We start from the raw sequence: 6,000 nt of genomic DNA, 5'->3' as shown, positions 1-6,000 counted from the left end.
TCAGAGGTTGGCACGGTTGGAATTAAGAAATATTTCTTTTGACCTACTTTGATCTAATCTACATTAATAAAGGTGACAGTTTCATGCAGAAACGAATGTAATATTTTGTGGGAATGAAATATAGGTTCTAAGAACAGTTACGGCTCCTCACGAACAGATTTCGTGTCAAGAATATATCAGTTTGAACGAAATCTGAAGCCTTGAGAACACGGGCTCCCAACACAGTTCCCATATCACAGTGGATGGCGCGTTGAAGGTTTATATGACAAGAGTAGAGGGAAAAGTTAATCCTGTGATACAAGAATAATAATTTATTTCTAATGTTATTCATACATATATTTCATTGGGTAACAGGAACCTGGAAACCTCTCAATATTCTTCTCACCTTTGGGCTTCACTGGAGTGATATGATTCGTCTTTAACTTGGCAGAACTGCTAAGGACACATTTTTGCCTTATGTAGTGTACTAAAGGTTAATAAGTGATCAACAAGTAATGTAAATACTGCAGTTATCAATTTCACACCTGTCCATACCAATGATAAACTTCACTAGGAAAAGTTTGCATAAATATCGTCATTTTTAAGTCGGCCATCGAGGAGAGAGGGTGTGAGGGTCGCTGGTCCTGTTGGGTGGGAAACCAATGGTCTCCATGGCAACGCAGCCTCATTCACACGTTGAAAACAGTTGAATAATTTGCGTTATTCTGTCCGTTTATTAAGATAATTTGATGAAAATGGAATCTTATCAAGTAAACATTCTAGAATATATTTCTGTATTCTTTGATTGAATGGCGTAAGACATGAATTTATATGGTGGTGATCTACCACTGGGGAGGTGGCGGGAGCAGACACTGATGGTGGTGGTGAGGCTGACTAAGGCAAGGGCTAACTTCACCACACTCACACTGCATGACTGACTCACATGACCTGCGATACCTGGCCTGCACTGACACATGACGTGCCCTGCCCAGCCTACCCTGGCACACGACTTGTCTTACCTGGAGTGTCCCGACAGATGACTTGTCCTACGTGGCCTGCGTTGACGAATGACGTGTCGTACCTGGCCTTCCCTGACACATGACCTGTTCTACTTAGCCCGCCCTAACACTTGACTTACAGATACCTGTCCCGCACTGACACATGACTTGTCCTTCCTGGCCTGCCCTGACATGTGACCTGTCCAACCAACCCAGCCCTGAAACATGATGTGTCCTACCTGAGCTCTCCTGGCACATGATGTATCCTACCTAGCCTGCCCTGACACAAGACCTGTCCTACCTACCTGCCCTGACACATTACGTGTCGTACCTGGCCTACTCTGTCACATGACCTATCCGACCTAGTCTGTCCTGAAGAATGATGTGTCCTACCTGACCTCTCCTGACACATGACGTGTCCTGCCTATCCGGCCTTGACACAATACCTGTCGTACCTAGCCTGTCCTGACACAAGACGCGTCCTAGCTGGCCTGACTTGACACATGACGTGTCCTACCTGGCCTGCCCTGACACATTACGTGTCCTGCCTGGCCTCCCATGACACTTCACCTTTCCGACCTACTCTGTCGTGAAACATGACGTGTCCTACTTGACCTCTAATGACACATCAGGTGTCCTACCTGGCCTGCCCTGACACATGACCTGTCCTACCTTGTCTGTCCTGACATATGACCTGTCCTGCCTTGCCTGTCATTATATATAACCTTTCCTACTTTGCCTGCCAACACATATGACCTGTGATACCTTCCCTGTCCTGAGACATGACACGCCCTGCTTGGCCTGCCATGACACAATAACAGTTACCTGGCCTTCCCTGATACATGACCTGTCCTACTTCGCCTGGCCTGACACATGACTTGTCGTTCCGTACCTGCAATGACGCATGACCTGTCCAGTCTGTCCTGCGGTGACACATGACATGTTCTACCTGGCCTGGCCTGACACAAGAAATTTCCTATTTGGCCTTCCCTGCCATAAGACCTGTCCCAAATGGCCTGCCTTGTCATATGAACTGTCCTTCTTGACCTCCACAACAAATGACCTGCCCTACCAGGTCTACTCTGTCACATGATTTAGCCTGCCTGACCCACCCTGACATCTGACCTATCCTACGTGTCCTGCATTGACACATGAAATGTCCTATTTGGCATCAAACATTTCCGGCCATGACACCTGACCTGTCCAGGCTTGGCATATAAGTTGTCCTGCCAAGACACAAAACCAGGGCTGCACTGGCATATAAGCTGTCCTGGCATGACACATGATTTGTCCTGGCCTAGCATAAAAGTTGTCCTGCCATGACACATGACCTATCCTGGCCTAAGCATATAAGCTGTCTTGCCATGACACACGGCCTGTCTTGCCCTGGCATTTAAGTTGTCCTGCCATGACACATGACCTGTCCTGATCTGACATATAAGTTGTCCTACCATTAGACATGACCTGTCCTGGCCTGGCATATAAGTTGTCTCGCCCTGACACATGACCTGTCCTGGCCTGGCATATAAGTTGTCTTGCCATGACATATTGCCTGTCCTGGCCTGACATATAAGTTTTCCTGCTATTACACATGACCTGTCCTGGCCTGGCATGCAAGTTGTCTTGCCATGACATATTACCTGTCCTTGCCTGGCGTATAAGTGTTCCTGCCATGACGCATGACCTGTCCTGGCCTGACATATAAGTTGTCCCGGCTTGACACATGACCTGTCCTGGCGAGGTACTCTTCACCTACCTTAACACATGACCTGGTCTTTCCTGGTATATAAGTTGTCCTGCCTTGGTGCATGACCTGTCTGACAACAAGACTGGTAATATGTCAGGCTAGGAAGGGTAATGTGTCAAAACATTGTCCTACACTTTGCCGAGATTTCTCGTGTCATGTCTTGTCATCTGTCCTGCCATGTCTTGCTGTGAGCGTCTGGAGTCCCGTGACGTCTTTTATTTGGGTTCATTCTTGCTGCCTCAAGACGATTATATTTAGCGTAGGGGTCATCTCTTGTACTGAAGGGGGGAGTGAAGGCTGTATCTCACCTACCCACTTGGGTAAATGTCTCCAAAGCCAAGAGTAAAACCGCCTGATAGCAGCAAGAACAAAGTGCAAAAACCGCCTGATACCAGCAAGAATGAAGTGCAAAGCACTTTCTCTGATACAAGTGGCCAAGACTGAGATAGGCTTGCGTTGTACAAAGTAATGGTTATATTGCTGACAAAGGAGTTCCAGGCACTTCTTGGTACCGATTTATGTGCCATATTACACATACACATTGTATCACATGTAATGCATATCGTTCTAATTATAAGCACTATTTCTATCAGTAACATACAGTAATTTTAAAGCTCAAAATGCGGTATGAATCGCAATGGAAGAGATGCTAGGGTATATGAAACGTCACTCGTAATATACCCCAGCGCGTTACGATCCTGGAAGGTGAAAGCGCGCGGTGCCGTCATCCTCTCCTGGCGCTGTCCAGCATAAAAATGGCCATTTTGTCGTTATATTACGTTTGAGGACTTTTTTCTTCTGTACAGAATAATGTGAAATGCATTTCTAGAGAAACTCCTTATGTTATATTTCGAAAACATAGTAGGAATAGCTAAAATAAGGCGAAAAACGTAATAGGGGTCAGTGTTCCCAGACAACATGCCGTCGTGACATCAGCAGGAGAGGCAAGAAAATGAGTCGGACTGTTGAAGTTTGGCATGTGTTATGACATCATGTGGTCTGGGTGGCGGCAAAATGGTTACCTCTCCAGCCATTACCGTATATGTTATGTTTCTTCTCCCAAAGACAGAAATAAACTCTAAATATCTGTTGACACTATGATATGGGAACAGTTTGGGGTTCCCCGGGGCTGTGAGGGCTCTAGGTTTGCCCGAACTATTTCAGCTGCCTCACCTAATTTGGTCTTTCTGTGCATTTGTTGTCTGTATTAATTACACTAGGACACAACTTAAAAATTTGCATTTCTCTTAGATACAGATCTGAAAATTATCGTCAGTACTGGGCCAACGTCGCTAAAATAATATTATCATATAAATGACACCCATGGGTGCATTTGTGCTTTTGTTAAGACGATCAACTGTGTTTAGTGAAGAAGAGAAACATCCCGTATGATCTTTCGTCTCGCATGCTGTAATCTCTGCTTTAATTCTTTCCCTGATACCTGTCCTATGTTGTCCTACCCAAGCACTCCTATTGTCATTGCATAACATTGTCCTGTCATGTCCTCTTCTCCCTTCCCTTTTTTAATTTTACCAGTCGACCATCTTATCATCCGTAATGCCAAGGAGTTCGAATCAAAGACGGTTTAAACTACTCAGAGGTTGGCACGGTTGGATTTAAGAAATATTTCTTTTGACCTACTTTGATCTAATCTACATTAATAAAGGTGACAGTTTCATGCAGAAACGAATGTAATATTTTGTGGGAATGAAATATAGGTTCTAAGAACAGTTACGGCTCCTCACGAACAGATTTCGTGTCAAGAATATATCAGTTTGAACGAAATCTGAAGCCTTGAGAACACGGGCTCCCAACACAGTTCCCATATCACAGTGGATGGCGCGTTGAAGGTTTATATGACAAGAGTAGAGGGAAAAGTTAATCCTGTGATACAAGAATAATAATTTATTTCCAATGTTATTCATACATATATTTCATTGGGTAACAGGAACCTGGAAACCTCTCAATATTCTTCTCACCTTTGGGCTTCACTGGAGTGATATGATTCGTCTTTAACTTGGCAGAACTGGTAAGGACACATTTTTGCCTTATGTAGTGTACTAAAGGTTAATAAGTGATCAACAAGTAATGTAAATACTGCAGTTATCAATTTCACACCTGTCCATAGCAATGATAAACTTCACTAGGAAAAGTTTGCATAAATATCGTCATTTTTAAGTCGGCCATCGAGGAGAGAGGGTGTGAGGGTCGCTGGTTCTGTTGGGTGGGAAACCAATGGTCTCCATGGCAACGCAGCCTCATTCACACGTTGAAAACAGTCGAATAATTTGGGTTATTCTGTCCGTTTATTAAGATAATTTGATGAAAATGGAATCTTATCAAGTAAACATGCTAGAATATATTTCTGTATTCTTTGATTGAATGGCGTAAGATATGAATTTATATGGTGGTGATCTACCACTGGGGAGGTGGCGGGAGCAGACACTGATGGTGGTGGTGAGGCTGACTAAGGCAAGGGCTAACTTCACCACACTCACACTGCATGACTGACTCACATGACCTGCGATACCTGGCCTGCACTGACACATGACGTGCCCTGCCCAGCCTACCCTGGCACAAGACTTGTATTACCTGGAGTGGCCCGACAGATGACTTGTCCTACGTGGCCTGCGTTGACGGATGACGTGTCGTACCTGGCCTTCCCTGACACATGACCTGTTCTACTTAGCCCGCCCTGACACATGACTTACAGATACCTGTCACGCACTGACACATGACTTTTCCTTCCTGGCCTGCCCTGACATGTGACCTGTCCAACCAACCCAGCCCTGAAACATGATGTGTCCTACCTGAGCTCTCCTGGCACATGATGTATCCTACCTAGCCTGCCCCAACACAAGACCTGTCCTACGTACCTGCCCTGACACATTACGTGTCGTACCTGGCCTACCCTGTCACATGACCTATCCGACCTAGTCTGTCCTGAAGAATGATGTGTCCTACCTGACCTCTCCTGACACATGACGTATCCTGCCTATCCGGCCTTGACACAATACCTGTCGTACCTAGCCTGTCCTGACACAAGACGCGTCCTAGCTGGCCTGACTTGACACATGACGTGTCCTACCTGGCCTGCCCTGACACATTACGTGTCCTAACTTGCCTACCATGACACTTCACCTTTCCGACCTACTCTGTCGTGAAACATGACGTGTCCTACTTGACCTCTAATGACACATCAGGTGTCCTACCTGGCCTGCCCTGACACATGACCTGTCCTACCTTGTCTGTCCTGACATATGACCTGTCCTACCT

Source organism: Coenobita brevimanus, chromosome 68, assembly GCF_032717465.1.
Source record: "Coenobita brevimanus isolate Jiangsu-jjx chromosome 68, ASM3271746v2, whole genome shotgun sequence".
Taxonomy (NCBI): domain Eukaryota; kingdom Metazoa; phylum Arthropoda; class Malacostraca; order Decapoda; family Coenobitidae; genus Coenobita; species Coenobita brevimanus.
This window is presented reverse-complemented; position numbering follows the sequence as displayed.